The sequence below is a fragment of the Chlorocebus sabaeus genome, chromosome 17 (assembly GCF_047675955.1).
Source record: "Chlorocebus sabaeus isolate Y175 chromosome 17, mChlSab1.0.hap1, whole genome shotgun sequence".
NCBI classification, from domain to species: domain Eukaryota; kingdom Metazoa; phylum Chordata; class Mammalia; order Primates; family Cercopithecidae; genus Chlorocebus; species Chlorocebus sabaeus.
The window spans coordinates 15,270,598-15,287,076 of NC_132920.1; the positions used below are offsets into that span (position 1 = coordinate 15,270,598).

General features: G+C 43.0%; 1 protein-coding gene and 1 non-coding gene across 3 annotated transcripts in view; both read left to right on the top strand.

The window, feature by feature from the left end:
• Positions 1-16,479, top strand: part of JARID2 (jumonji and AT-rich interaction domain containing 2) — a 278,174-nt gene that overhangs the window by 58,300 nt on the left and 203,395 nt on the right. The window lies entirely within an intron of this gene.
• LOC119626908 (U6 spliceosomal RNA) lies at positions 11,285-11,391 on the top strand. The gene has a single exon (XR_005243086.1). It is a non-coding gene; the product is annotated as a U6 spliceosomal RNA (small nuclear RNA).

Consider the following 16,479-nt stretch of genomic DNA (forward strand, 5'->3'; position numbering starts at 1 on the left):
GGTAGTTAAACCTGCACTTTTTGTGAAATCTGGAGCGGTGTTAATTTATTCACTTTTTTTTTTAAGAGGACTCTAAAGCCAGAGGATTCTAAGCCTCCAGGCCACCTCTTCCAGTCCGTCCAAGATGCAGACGCCAGAGAGCAGCCAGCTCATGGTTACGGTCGTTCTCTGAAGCAGCCAGACCATCATCAGAAGGCCCTTCACAGACTCCCATATCTAGATGAGTGATGCTTTACTTTTGACCTTTGTAGCGTGGCCTTTCCCCCTCTAACCCTTTAATCATCTCTTTAAAAAATCAATCAACAAATATTTATTGAACGTTTCCTTGTAGGCTTTAAAATCCACCCGTAGGCTGCTCTGTGACTCTTAAGGATTTCTGCCCTGCATCCAGAAAGAATGCAGTAGCTCTGGCAAATTAGTATCTGCTTTCGTAGATTATGAGCCTTTTCTGTTTTTCCTCGGAGTCCATGGGTGTGTCCAGTGCTGGCAGGGGCACGATCAGGTTGCAGGGTTGTGGTGGTGTATCTTGTCTGCTTGGTGAGGTGCAGGGACGGAGGAGCCGCTGTTTCCAGCTTGTGTTTTGCTCTCTTTATTGGCTCTTTCCTTTCAGCTGTCTGCTTTTCACAACCAGTTGTGATGGAACATTTAAAACCGGTTTTGGGGTCACAACCAAGTTTTCTCTTCTCACTGATTGCCAGGAGGGGTGCCCACTGGGAGCCAGCACAAGTCTGGGTTTTTTTTGGTTGGACAGGGTTTCTTGCCTACAGTTTCCAGCTGGTAAATGAGCCTGGGCTTGAGGAAGTTGTCAGAGGCCTTCCATCTTTTAAATGTTGGCCATGTAGCTAGTATTGTTGAAGAAAACGTGAAGAAGGATTTTAAGAAATGGCCATTGAAGATTGATGTTGGCTGGTCATCCTGCACACTGTCCTTCCTTTATGTAGTGTAATGCAGGATTTCTTATTCAGAGGGCAGCCCTGCTGTGGGCCTACCCCAGGAGAAAGGGTGCAGGGAGAGTGCTGGCACTGGCTAATTCTGTCACTCGACTTTGGAGAGGGGAGAACCTCCTGAGCAGCTGAATGCCTTTGATGGTTTCCAGTTTTCACCACGCTAAATTTCATTCTTCATCTTCCTCCTCTTTGCCTACAACATAGCTTAACTTAGAGTTAAAATTGGTTTCATTCTTTAGTGCTGTTTCTTTCTCTTCTTGTTTGCATTAGTGGATGAGTTTAGATTCAAGCTAGAGTGTGGTTCTGATGTGTGAGTAAAGCACCTCGTTTTCCCCTAACCACAGCCTCGTCACTGGGTACTTGGCAGAAGCAGACGCCATTGTTGACTGAAAATAAATGGAGTTCAAGGGGTCTTCAGGGTTCTTGAACTTGATTCCCCCCCACCCCTGTCTCTTTGGAGCACCCCTTCAATATCTAATTGTTAACATTCTGTGTGTGAGAGATGTATTGTGTATTGACTGTTTATTTAAAGTCCTATGAATTCCTTGGACAGTGTATTATGAATTTACAAGGGAGTGCACTGTATCTTTAGGGTATTTGTGTTAAATGCATTATATTACACAATACATTATTCTGAACTTTTGTAAGGAAAGAATTTTCTACTCTTCATCTGTGGTTTTGGTTACAGTTTTTAAAATGCAGAGACAAATTCCAGCTCCATTTCTGGTGGCCCACTTGTGGGACCAAATCTCTCTCTCTAAATGTCAGATTTTTAGAAGCTCTACCAGCAGTCCTCGAGGCTTACGGTTTTCCTGGGTTTCTGTTGCCAAGTAACTTCAACTTTTCGTACTTTGAGATCACAAGTGGCAGATGCCCTTAGTGCTTCACAGTTAAGATTTGAGGAAGACAGTCTCCTTTGGAGTTCATCTTCCGCAGCCGCAGAAACAACAAAAACTCAGGAATTCCTTCCCCCTAGCAGTGAGCCAGCCAGCCTCTTTTCTCATTAACAACATAGTCGTATTTCTTAAGGATCATCCTGTTTATTTAGTCTATCTTCTGGGGAAAGGGGAAAAATACCCTCTTCCTTAAACTTATTTTCAGGTACTTAAAATTGTTTTTTGAACTTTTGTTTTCACCGTTGGAGCACACCTGTTTAACTAGCATCTAGATTAAGAAATAGCATCTAGATTAAAAAATAGAACCTTATCAGCTCCTCCCTAGAAATGGTCTTCAGCCCCCTAGATGAGCTTTGATTTTTTTTTTTTTAAACTTTTAAATAGGTGTGGGAAGACTTTTCACAAGAGCGGGGAACAGTGTACAAGGAACCTAGGAATAAAAACACAAGGGGCAAGTGGGGTGGGGGAAAGTGAAAGGTGGGGAAATAGGCAGCCTATTTTTTTCCTGACGTTACCCACGTATTTTGAAGTTAATATATATAAATATATGTAATTAATTATATTAATATATTATGTATATTATATTTATTTTTAACATTAAAAAATTTAGACTGGGCCTGGTGGCTCATGCCTGTAATCCCAGCACTTTGGGAGGCCAAGGCAGGCGGATCACAAGGTCAGGAGGTCGAGACCAACCTGGCCAACATAGTGAAACCCGGTCTCTACTAAAGGTACACAAAAAATTAGCCGGGCATGGTGGCAGGCGCCTGTAGTCACAGCTACTCAGGAGGCCGAGGCAGGGGAATCAGGAGGCCGAGGCAGGGGAATCGCCTGAACCCAGGAGGCGGAGGTTGCAGTGAGCCGAGATGGCGCCACTGCACTCCAGTTTGAGTGACAGAGCAAAACTCTGTCTGAAAGCAAAACAAAACTTTTTTTGTGTTGCCGAGACTGGAGTGCAGTGGCGCTCACTGCAGCCTCCGCTCCCCGGGTTCAGGTGATTCTCCTGCCTCAGCCTCCCGAGGAGCTGGGATCACAGGTATGCAGCACTGTGTTCGGCTAAGTTGTGTATTTTTAGTAGACATGCGGTTTTGCCATGTTGCCCAGGCTGGTGTCAGACAACATCAGGTGATCCTCCTGCCTCTGACTCCCAAAGTTCTGGGATTACAGGCGTGAGCGACCACACCTGGCCTAGTTTTGTTTTTAGTACATTGCAATTAATGTTTACATTCAAACTTTAAAATTCCTTGAATCTTTGTTTTCGGTAAGGAGTTGTGGTTCTTCTCCCCCACCAGAAAATATGATTCAGCTGCTTCATTTTTGGTATTTTTCTTTTTTAATGACTTACCTCTATGGAAAACTTTGTAGTTTGTGGGGAGAAATTTTGCATATTTCTGTACTTCAGCTACTAGGTTCTCCCTTTAATTATGTGATTAGTTTAATTTCAGATTTATTACTAGGAGCTCATGAGAAATATGTTCATTGCCCAAATTTGCTAGGGCAGCAGAGCCTGGTTTCATCTCATTTGTGGACTTCATTATCATGCATAATTCATCGGGTCCAAGAAATTCAGACTCCTAGCCAGTGTAGCTTAAAACTTAATTATTTTCACAGGAGCCAGTCAGGTGTCAACTAAAACAAGTACTTGATAAGCTGTAGACCCTGACATGGTTTTGTTTATTTTTATTTTTTATTTTTTTTATTTTATTTTTTATTTATTTATTTATTTATTTTTTTTGAGACGGAGTCTCGCTGTTGCCCAGGCTGGAGTGCAGTGGCCGGATCTCAGCTCACTGCAAGCTCCGCCTCCCGGGTTTACGCCATTCTCCTGCCTCAGCCTCCTGAGTAGCTGGGACTACAGGCACCCGCCACCTCGCCCGGCTAGTTTTTTGTATTTTTTAGTAGAGACAGGGTTTCACCGTATTACTCAGGATGGTCTCGATCTCCTGACCTCATGATCCGCCCGTCTCGGCCTCCCAAAGTGCTGGGATTACAGGCTTGAGCCACCGCGCCCGGCCTCCCTGACATGGTTTTGTCCTGCTCAAAACTTTCGAGTTTCCATCCTAATCTTGATGCACAGAATGGTTGGTAACGGTTCTTCCTCCTCAAATTTTTCTGGTTTTCTGAAAGGGTGCAGGGAATACCCTCACCCCTTCCTAATTCCCCTTAGCAGCTTTGAGTCCCCTTTCTTAATCCTTTACCCCTTTTCTCGTTGTTATACAGTGAATTTTGTTTAATTCCTTTGTGCTGGTTTGGAACAAGTGCCATTTTAAATATCATTTCTATGATGGAGTGCATTCTAGGTTTTAAACTGCAGGTTTATAAATGAACTTTTAGAAGGTGGGCGATTTGAAAGTGATTCTGTGTGGAAATAGAAGCCAGAGGTGCCAGATTCAAAGGCCATCTGGATCCAGAGCCTCATTTATTGTCACCAAGAACTTGATGTTTGTGCTGTTTGCCATTTCCCTAAACTCAGCCTCTCTAAGGATAATGGCTTTTCACTGAAGCCTAAATGTAATGCTTTCTTCATTCCCTTGCTTCCCTTTAAAATCTTTAAGTGTCTTTTGGAAACATACTCCATTTGCATATAAACATTGATAGAAATCCAGAAAGAGAGAGTCCTGTTTTCTCCCCTGTGGTTAAATAGTGACAGTTGATCTACTGAATACCTTCCTTCCTTAAAAACAACGAGATTAGGTAATTACAGCGAATGTGGTCATTAGCCTCATCTGCTCTTATTATCTTATTATATATTTGTAACTGTGAGAGCCACAAGATGTGAGGATAAGCCAGACACTCCCTATTTTGAAAAGACAGGACTTGTAAAAACATGTTACTGTACCATGGTCACTGATGGAATCTACAGTTTGATCCAGCATGACTTTTGCTTATTGGTGAAATTGATTTTCTTATATTTTGTGAACAGTAAATACGCTATGCGCTTGGATAGTACTTAGGCTCATATAGGAAAGTTTAATCATGGCTTTTCTCCAGTTTAATTTGAAAGAGTGCAGTGGGGAAGTCCCCTGCAGGGTAGAAATAGTAGTAGTTGAACATGAGTGACCTTTTTGGTTGACTGACTGCCCTTCCTATGAAGCTGGCCCAGTGTCTTTCCTCTGTCAGGATTACTTCCTGTCTCAGCCTGAATAGTTTAAGTAGTTGCAAGATTGATGTTGGATATCTCTGGGAAAATTCCATTCTCTTGAATTTAACTAACAGAATACCTCTTTCCATTTCTTTCAACATGTTCCGTTATTGACCTCAGAAGGAACTAAACATTATTTCTCATCCAACAGTCTCATTGTTCATCTTCTTTGGGCTTAACAATCCTGTGTTACCTCAGTCATTTCTTTTATGAAGGTTTCAGGTGCCTCATTATTCTCTATGTGGAGACTGTGTTAGTGTCCTTAAAAACTGACATCCCATGTTTTAAGCATCTGGTCTGCACTGTAAGTAGTATGATATTTTGCATCTATTTCACTCTGTTTCTAGGAATTTGGTCACAAGGATGTGTAGTAAGTATTTTACTGTGTATCCCAGTGAAAAATTGAAACCAATAGGGGATTGGTTAAATTATGGAACATCTGTTCCGTGCAGTCATTAAAATGATATGGTAGCAAGAATGTTGACTGACAAAGTACGTGAAAAAAGCAAGTGAAAAAAGTAAGTGAGAAAACAGTATGTACAGTTTAATTTTTTTTGTTTTATCTTGGTAAATTTAGTAAAATATGTATACATATAATGTATAAAGCATACGCATATAAACGTGTGTGTGTGTGGGGTGTGTGTGTGTGGGGGTGTGTGTGTGTGTGTGTGTGTATATATATATGTATGCTTTGACAGATGAAGTGGTGGTATAGGTGCAGGTGGGAGGGGCAACTAATCCACACTGAGGGATGAAAGAAGACTGGAAGGACAGGGATTAGCCAGGTGAAGATGGGATTGGCCAACAGTGTGTTCCAAAGTGAAAGTGGAAGGCCCGGAGGTGACAGATGGCGTGGAAGAGTTTAGGAAGAGGGATGGATGCTCAGGAGATAAGGCTTATCTGTATTTTCTCCAGGAAACCTGTATTGCTGTGTAATAAACAAAAAAAATGGTCCCTAGAAAGCTTCCTCTTCCAAACAAGAAAGTCAGGGAAGCAGCGGGAAAGCAGATTGCTCTGTTGCTTTAAGGCTGTGGAGTTTGGACTCTTAATGAGATTAAGGCCAGGGAGGCTTTTCCAGGCTGGCTGGATGGGCTGGGGCTGGGTGTCTCTGGTGAAACAGATGAATTCCAGATAGGTAATGTAATTTCCAGAGGTGCCGCACAAATGCCTTTGCCTCCTGCTACTGGTTAGAGGAAAACAAGCATGTGATTTATGTAAAAATACATGAATATTAGTTTTTATCAAAACCCTGCAGAAGAAAAACAGTATAAAAAATGACGTTTCCTGCCATAGCCTCTTTGTGGAATGAAATTAAGAAAATCAGTATTCTTTACAAATGACTAGTCACAATGGAACTGGTCTATTGAACCTACCCTTTGTAGATAGCATTAATAGATCACCCTCTCCCACATTACTCCAACCATAACAGAAATAGTGATTTACATAGGAAAATGCCAGCTGAATTAAACAAGGATGGCCCTGAATTCTACTGTAGGGAATCTTTTTTTTTTTTTTTTTTTTTTGAGACAGAGTCTCACTCTGTCGCCCAGGCTGGAGTGCAGTGGCATGATCTCTGCTCACTGCAACCTCCGCCTCCCGGGTTCAAGCCATTCTCTTGCCTCTGCCTCCTGAGTACCTGGGACTACAGGTGCCCGCCACCACACCCAGCTAATTTTTTGTATTTTTAGTAGAGACAGGGTTTCACCGTGTTAGCCAGGATGGTCTCAATCTCCTGACCTCGGGCCACCTACCTTGGCCTCCCAAAGTGCTGGGATTACAGGCTTGAGCCCCCCGCGCCCGGCCTCCTGTAGGGATTCTTAAGATGGCACAAGCTAGGCTATGAATGCCTTGGCCTCCCCTGTTCTCCCCTGTTTTTGGGTGACGTTCCCCTCTGGATTTCTTGCTGGGTAGTTCTGGAGGGAAGGAGATGCCCTCCTACATAAGCACCTGCAGGTGCAGAAATGGGATGGGCCTAAGTATTCTGAGATCTTCCAGGACATGGATTTCCATCTTGAGAATTCCCATCCCCCCTTGGCTCTTCGGTGGCCCAGTTCTGGAAGTTGAGATTTGGACCAAGATTATTGTCTTAAAATAAATCTTGGATGTGACTCCTGCCAGGATGACTTGTAAAAAATTTCATGCCAGAAACTGAGCTGACTTTGGTTTGTGGGCTGGAGGTGGCTGATTTCAACTCTGGGAATTCGTTCTAAATTTCAGTGCCCTGTTCACTCTGAGTTGTCTTCTCATGGCTGCCTGCCCAGTCCCTTTGTGGGAATGGAACCCTCAGAGAGTGAATGTGAGGACTTCACATCCTTTGGGATGCGGGTATTTTAGTTCCAGGGCTAACAGGCACGTTTGCAGTGAGATAGTTGCTATAATAATGCTATAATAAGCTGTTGGTCTCAGAGACCCTTCCGCGTGGCATATCAGTGGGGCTTGTGACAGTAGGAGTTGGAATCTTAGAGGATTCATATCACCCTTGCTCTTAATCCAGTAATCCCTGGCAGTGCCCATAACCAGCCTCACACCTCCTTGTGCCAGTCATGAGCATGGTGAGCCTCTCTGGTACACTTTTACATTAGAAAAAGTCTGAAGAGGCCGGGCGTGGTGGCTCACGCCTGTAATCCCAGCACTTTGGGAGGCCGAGGCGGGTGGATCACCTGAGGTTGGGAGTTTGAGACCAGCCTGACCAACATGGAGAAACCCTGTCTCTACTAAAAATTAGCCGGGCATGATGGCGCATGCCTGTAATCCCAGCTACTTGGGAAGGCTGAGGCAGGAGAATCTTGAACCTGGGAGGTGGACTTTGCAGTGAGCCGACATGGCACCATTACACTCTAGCCTGGGCAATAAGAGTGAAACTCCATCTCAAAAGAAAAATAAATAAAAATAAAAAATAAAAGTAGAACCTTTCCTAAGAGAAGGAGCTGAGAGGGAAGAGAGTGAACGTTGGGTGTCTGTGTATGGCCATACACAGAAAAAGTCTGAAGACTTGTGAGCAAGCCTTTCTCCCCCATAGGTGAATATTGAATATTAGATCTACCTTTCTGCACAACACAAAAGCAAATTCCTTAACACAAGATACAGATGGCACTCTGATTCGGCTTGCAAAAAAGGTAACTTTTTTTCCCCCTTAGTATTTTCCTTAAAATTTTTTTTTTCCTTTTAATACCCTAAAGCCCCAAAAGGGAGTTTGTATTGTAAAATATTCTTTAATAAGTCACTTTTAACCACATGAAACTTGGGGAGATTTTCCACATTTGGACCAGGTCCCTGGATTGTATTGCCAGAGGTGTGGCTTTTGGCGTTAACTTTTACTTAATTTAGATGGCTACTTTCCAGAGAAATCAATTTAATCTAACAAATTGTCATAACTGATTCTACATACGCACCCCTACTGTTCTGGATTTAAAAAACAAAAACAAAAACCTTGTAAGTCAGTTTTGATTTTGAGACGGAGTCTCGCCCTGTCACCCAGGCTGGAGTGCGGTGGCGTGATCTCTGCTCACTGCAACCTCCACCTCCCAGGTTCAAGCAGTTCCCTGCCTCAGCCTTCCGAGTAGCTGGGATTACAGGCGTCTGCCACCACGCCTGGCTAATTTTTGTACTTTTAGTAGAGATGGGGTTTCACTCTCTTGGCCAGGCTGGGCTCGAACTCTTGACCTTGTGATCCACCTGCCTCGGCCTCCCAAAGTGCTGGAATTACAGGCGTGAGCCACCGCACCCGGCCTCAGTTTGGATTTTTAAAAAACCAATCTTATTGAAGTAAAATTTACACATGCAACCATTTCAGGTGTACACTTTGGTAACTTAGGACAACTGCACACACCTGGGTATTACCATTCCATATATACCATCAATATATGCCCCTCCCGCCACCCAAGAAAGCTCCGTTATGCTCCTGTCCTGTGCCCCCATGCCAACGCCGACCTGCTTTCTCGCACTGTAGATTAGTGTTGCCTGTTGTAAATGCCTTATAGATGGAAGCACTTTTGTGTCTACTACATCCCTTCACTTTGCTTTCAGATTCATCCAGGCCATGTGTATCGTTTGTTCCTTCCTGTTATGGTTCAGTAGTCTCCTCTCTTTCTGTCTTTCTGTTCTCTTCCTGTGACTCACTCATTGTCTGTTTCTTTATTTCCCTGTAAGGCTGGCCTGGTCCTTTCGTTATTCCCTGTAGTCTTTTTCTCAAGTGGGCATTAGAGCAGTCTTATCTTTCACACACACTAAAAGAACCTAGTATCTGAGAGATGATCCAGCCAGATTCTGCCCTTACCTTTACCCCTCACCACCCCATTAGGGGACAAAACAAGCAAACATACTGACAGACCCAAGCCTTGTTGTTCAGACAAAACGCTGGGGTTCTCTTGGTTCAGCATCTTTCCTGCAAACCGAGCTGCAGCCTCCAGTTTCAGAACAGTGCCTTCTATAAAATCTGTGGGAGTTTTCTGTTTATGTTGCTTGTTTTTAAACAATCTTCTTGGAAAAGAATTCAGTGCTGTTAATGAATTGCCATTGGAGCTTTTCTGTATATTACAGAGTTAGGCAGTGGACACCTGTCCTCTGCTTCCTGATCTCCTTTTGATGGTTAGGGAGAATATGTTGACTTAGAATAGCAAGGAGCCATGGCACCCTAAGGAAACAGGAAGATCTCAGTTTTCATGGATGAGAAAGTCCCATTCTATTGGCTGTGTGTGCCTGAGTATGTACACTGTAACATCTTGTTTTTAGTTGTATGAAGAAAGCGCTGTGGCTCAGAACCAGTGTTTGGAGCTTGGGGTTGGGTAGCCTGGGTTTATAGTCACTACATGTCCCAACTCCCCAAGCCCTAGGAGGTACTGCACAAGCAGTACGGACAGGGTCTTGCGTTTCTGCCTCTTCACTGGTGACTTCCCATTTTGAAGAGTGCCAGCTTTTCTGGGAATTCTGCTGCCAACACTGAGCTGAGCCAGGGTTGCTGTTCACGTCTAAGCAGGCAGGATGTTGGTGCCGTGGCAACATGCTGTCCTTGAGAGCGCTGTGGAATTTGCAGCATGCGGTACGGATTCAGAAATGGTGCAGTTTTCTTGTGGCATTAGTGTTTTGACTTGCAAATTTGGAAAACAACAGGAAGTCTTGGTGGAAACACTCTCTGGTTGATGTATAGAAACTTGTGGACTTAACTGCATTTTAAGCACCACTTATTAGAAAATGAATTTCTTCTCGCTTGGGGAGATTTTTTTCAGATCTTAAATACATCTGTCGTCTAAGCCTCTTCTCCTAGTGGCAAATGATCCCTGCCCTGGGCCTAGGAGGGTAGACATTGGTAATTATCTTTGGCCTGTCTCTCCCCAAACGTCCTTATACCTTCTGCTGGCCCATGGCTGTCTGGAAGCCCTCATGGAGGTGCTGCTTTTGTTTTTCTCTCATCATTTAGGGAGAAAATACTACATCTGGGCCCAAGGCCCAAGGTGTCCTGATGCGAGTCCTTCTAATTCTGGGTAGCCGTGAACAGTGCTACTGTTCATAGATAAGGTCAAGGGGATGGGTTTAAGGTGTTCAGGCAGTGGATGGCAGAGGCTGTATTCATATTAATCTTGATCCACTCTGCAGGTTGCTGTGGCTCCTGTTTCCCCCCAGTCCTGTGCTCTCCTTCTGGGATTCTGTCAAACTAACCATTTATTTATAACATTTGCCACTACTACCAATACCTTATCTCTGCTAGAATATAAAGTAATAATATAATTTAAAAAAATGAAGAGCAAGAATCTTTTTGTTCTTGAGGTTAATCTTGCTCATAAATTTACCTCAAGCACCTGGAACAGTGCCTGGAATGTGGTACTTAAATATTTGTTAAAAGAATGAATAATAAGTAAATAGCATTTTGAAATTTGCTGTCATTCAAATTTTGATTTGTGGTGTTAGAGTTCTTATAGGCAGGGCTTAGTTTTAATAAATGACATTAGGAGCTAGTTATAAATCATACATTAGACATAGTTTAATCAGTTTGGTGCTTGTGTATAGAAGCGGACAGAACCCTGGAGATACAGTTGAGGTCTCTTGAATTAGAGGAGAGAGGGAACTTGTTGGAACAGTGTCACAGACAATCCGTGGTACATAGATGCCAGAGGTAGACCCTGTAGGTTAGGGAAGGTTTGGGGATTGTGAAATGAATGGGCAGCAATAATTAGTATAAATTATTATAAATTGCCTTTATTACTGTTGGTTTCCCGACTACTTCAAAAAATATACACATACGTAGCCTGGTGTGGTTAGTCGGGGTTGCCACTGTAGAAAAGCCTTTCAGAAGAAACAGAAGAGTGATCCTTTCAGCAGCACATATACTAAAATTGGAATGATACAGAGAAGATTAGCATGGCCCGTATGCAAGTATGACATGGAAATTTGTGAAGCATTCCGTATTTTTACGTCTTGGAAAATCAGGTTTGGATTATGCATTTTCTAAAATCAAGAAATATAGTATCCTCAGCAATATGTTTTGAAGAGTATTTTGCCTTAGAAGTAATTTTTACATAATAAGTAGTACCTATATTAATAAAGAACTAAAGGAAATAGAGCAGCATGCTTATCCAAAAATTCTCATTGTGTATAAGTAAATTGATTTTGCCAGAAAGAGTTTAGACATGTTTTTATTGCAAACTTCCTTCAGATGCCAGGTAGTAGACAATGTACAGGACTAGGGAGGATGAGAGAGAGACAGGAGAGGTAGGAGAGCTGTGTCCCTTTAGAATGCTGTTTGAACCCATGATGGATGAATCAGCAAGGTTGATGTCCACCTATATCAGCTGGCTTTCCAAGATTTATGTGACCTGTTGCCTTGTCTTGGAGAACTCCAGTCTGTCTCATATAGCTTTGATCTTTAATGTGGGAATCATAATGTAGTCAGTAAACCATAGGGTCAAGTGCACAGTCTGCCATTTTAACTCAGAAAACTTACATATTTAGAAGTAGTCATGTATGTAGAGTGTGACTGCAATACCTTAATAATTGAGATGAGATACGGTCAAAAAAGTGAAATATCTTCAGCTGCTTCAAGTCACTTTTAGGCTGCAAATCCTCAGAAATTGTGGTTGTCCTGAAGTTACCAAAATAAATGAGTGGTGTTTCGCCCAATTCTGTCGTATGTTTTTTCAACTTGAGAGGTCTGTTAAAATTGTTAGCGGAACTGGGAAAGTGTATTAATGAAGCAAGCAAGTCCTGTAGTGTGTGCTAACTGGGTGCAATGTGCCGTCCATACATTTAGTACGTTCATTAGTGACTTCAGAAATGAGTTTCTTAGGGCTCTCAAATTTATGAAACAAGAAAATGATGACTTCCAAATTCTTTGTCTTCAGATTGATTCCCCAGTGACTGAGGACATAAGCTGGTCCCAAGATTAGAACACAGTTTACACGGGTCCTGCTTCCTTTTTTTTTTTCATCCCACAAATGTTATCTTAAGGATTTTCTCAACTAATACGAAAAGTACCACTGAAGTGGGGTCTGCTGGCTTGAAAACATATGTGAAATACAGATTCTATTTTTATTTTTTTTGACTTTGTTGCCCAGGCTGGAGTGCAGTTTCACCATCTCTGCTCACTGCAACCTCTGTCTGCCTCCCGGGTTCAGGTGATTCTCTTGCTTCAGTCTCCCTAGTAGCTGGGACTACAGGCACACATATTTTTAGTAAAGACAGGGTTTTATGAACTGAAGTCAAGTGGTCTGGGATTACAGATGTGAGCCACCATACCTGGCCAGATTCTGTGCTGCTTTCTCAGGTTTAGTTGCTGCCCTACAGAGGTGGCCAGTTAGGAGTGCTTCATAATGAAGATTATGTCTTTAATCATTGTGAGGTTGGTTGCTGAGGACGGTAGTCCTCATGCTTGTGCTGGTTAGAAGTGAAGACATTTTGGACTGTTCTTGCCTTTTTTTTTTTTTTTTTTTTTGAGACAGAGTCCCGCTCTGTCACCCAGGCAACAGTGCAGTGGTGCGATCTCAGCTCACTGCAACCTCTGCCTCCCAAATTGCTGTTGATTACAGGCGCCCACCACCATGCCCTGCTAATTTTTGTATTTTTAGTAGAGACGGGGTTTCACCATGTTGGTCAGGCTGGTCTCAAACCCCTGACGTCAGATGATCCTCCTGTCTCAGCCTCCTGAAGTGCTGGGATTACAGGCGTGAGCCACCGCACCTGGCCCACAGCTATTGTTTTTAACACAGCTTTGAAAGCAGTATGATTTGGTTAATAGATGGCTATGGCCAGACACCCTGGATTTGAATCTCAGCTCTCTCTGTGGAATGACCTTGGGCAAGTCATTTAGCCAGCCTGTGCTTCAAGTTGCTGGTGTAAAATGGATAATAGTACCTTTGTTACAGGGTTGCTGTGGGGTTAGTGTATGTTTGGTCTAGAATGAATCTCTTGTAGACAGTCTTGAGTATAATGGGTTGTGATTTTGTGCTTCTCGTTCTATCAGAACCAGAAATGGTACATTGGTGCATGTACTTAATTTGATTTTATCTATTTAGCAGTAGACTTTTTTCATCAGAAATAATTTCTTCCTGTCCCTCTGTGAAATCCCCTTCACATTTGAAACATAACAGACAATATCAACATGACAATTTTTTCTGTTTTGCAGGAAAATGCAAGTCTCATTTAGGATAATAGTTTGATTTCCCGAAGTGGTTATGGTTATGGTTTTGTGTAACTGAGAGTCATTTAAAGGTGATGTATAGGTTTGCAGGTAGAAATACAGTTTTGTTTGAAATCTGGGGTATTCAACCAACATTGTGGTAAGAGTAATTTCCCCCAAAACTCCCTAGGAAATTTTTACCTTTTACTTCAGTAAACCTGGAGTTTTGCCTCTTGAACTTAAAGTGAGGTTGAACTTAATCAGTAAAAGTGAGTTTTCCCCAAAGGTACCTGAGTGCTTACTGTGTCCATAACTAACTGTTGGGTCCAGAATCCACCGCCAGAAGGTACCCTCTTGCGTCTCGGAGGTGCTGGTTCTTAAATGTCTTTTTTGGGTTTTAGTTGGAGTTTCTCTTGTTGAGAATTTTGAGTGTCAGAAAATGCCGTGACTGTCTGGGTGTTTGTTTTAGCTCCACACCCTTCATCTTCAGGGTAGATGTACCCTTGGGTGGCGTTGCACACAGCTGAGGTGTGGAGAGCCCATCCCTCCAGGGTTTGTTTCTTTACTACCAGACCTGCTCCCACAAAACTGGTGTATTTAGGCCTCCCCTCTTTTGCTGTGCTTGTTGCTGGCCAGCAGTGCCTGCAAGTTCCAGCAGATGAGGTGAGGACAGACAGGGAGGTAGAGGCTAGTCTGTTTGCCTTGGCACTGGGGTTCACTGAAGTTGCTAGGTTTTGAGTTTGCTCCAGATTAGTGAATATATTAGCTGTGAGAATAAGAATGATTAAAGCGTGGTGGCGCATGCCTGTAATGCCAGCGACTGGGGAGGCTGAGGCAAGAGAATCACTTGAAACCGGGAGGCGGAGGTTGCAGTGAGTCGAGATCCCGCCACCGCGCTCCAGCCTGGGTTACAAGAGCAAAACTCTGCTAAATGAAAAATAAATAAATAAATAAATAAATAAAAGATGAAACAAATAGGACTTCTCCATCTGTATTTAAACTTCAAGGAGAAAGCTGAACTCCAAGGCCCAGCTGGAGGACACGTGGATCCAGACAGCATATTAGATGTAGGCGATCGGAGAAGGACAGGGAGACAGCAGTGAGGTGCAGGGGGATGAGGCACATAGTTGTCTACATGCAACAGGCAGGTCTTTGTCCAGGAAGAACTTCCTGGTTTTTGTTGTTTTTTGTTTATGCTTTGGTGATGGTGGCTGCTACCACCTGGAGAAAAGCTGCCTTTGCAGCCCCACAACTGTGCAGTTGCTGGGAGTCAGCAGGCTGGGAAGCACACGCTCTTGTTCTGACATTCACTGGAGGCACCCCCCCTCCCCTTTCCTTACAAGGCATCACAGAGGGTTGTCATTTGAGGCAGGCCGGATTCACTGGTGTGACTGTTTCAGGACTGGCTTGTCTCATTAAAAAACATTTTTTGGAGCAGAAACAATGAGGGGTGGGAAAGGCAACAAAAGCCTCTTGAGATTCCCGGATTGCTCAGGATGTTATAAACAGTAAGTGCTGCTTTTGATCTTGGAGGGTGGTGTGGAGTAGGCGAGAAAGGGGGTGGTGGTTATTGGGAAGAGGGCTGGAGCCAGACAACCATAATGGCTTGTCCAAAGGCTGCTGTGAATCCCAGTGGTAAAGAGCTCTGCACTTCCCGCTAATTTCTGTTTTCTTTACTGTGGCTGGCTTTATTAAAAGGACATAAGGAAGCAGCCCAGACATTCAGTCCAATCAGTTTTCTAGGGTAGCAGATGAAAAATAAAATTGGGCCCTTTGTAGTTACAGAGAAAGTGAGTAGGATGGCTAGCTTTTATGGCTTATTCACTTTCTTGGAGGGAGAGAGGATGCTGTCTGTCTCTCATATGTATATAACATGCTTGGAATGCTATAAATTATCAAAGAGATTCATTAGACAAGCACAGATGTTTCATTCTGTCTTGAAACATGGCAAGGTTTGAAGTTGGCGGACCAATGAGAAGTTGTGCTGCCTTGAACAATAATTTTAAAAGAGTGAATCTGACAGCATATCTTTTATAACTTTTTCCTCTCTGTGGTTCTGCAGTGGCCATTTTGTGTCTGAGTGACATGGAATTTCTGTGTTTCTTTTTCCTTTTTTTTTTTTTTTTTTGGAGACAGAGTCTCCCTCAAGCCAGTTGCCCAGGCTGGAGTGCAGTGGTGTGATCTCAGCTCATGGCAGCCTCTGCCTCCCGTGTTCAAGCGATTCTTGTGCCTCAGTCTCCTAAGTAGCTGGGACCACAAGTGTGCACCACTTTGCTCTGCCAATTTTTTTGTGTATGTGTTTTTAGTAGAGACGGGGTTTCACCATGTTGGCCAGGCTGGTCTTGAACTCCTGTCCTCAAGTGAACCACCTGCTTAGGCCTTTACCTGTGTGAGCCACTGGATCTGGTCTGTCCATAGTTTCTGGAACACAATTAGGAAATGAGATCTGTGTTTGAGGGAGAAGCAGGAAGAGTTTAACCTCAGGATGGCCCTTTAACTTTATATGATGAAAAACTACCTAATCAATGGTTGCAGATTATGTAAATTAAAAAAATTGGTGGGTACAAATTATGCAAATTTGATGCAGTCATCAAGGCTTCTTGCTTCACCGCATCATTTACCTTTTGATTTCAGAGAAGTTCAGCCCCTTGACTCTTTCCTTATTTGAGCTGGAGCTAAGCACTGAGATATTTCAGTCACACCCTTGTTAGGGAGTGTATCTATGTAAATGCAAGCAATTTTAAGTAGACAAGGCTATATTAGTAGAACCTAGTTACTTTGATCTCTTCCATTGTTTTATTAGTATGCTATTTATTGCTATTTATGCTATTTATTAGCCTGTTTCTTCCGTTGTTTTATTAGTATGCTTCAAATATTTACCATGGT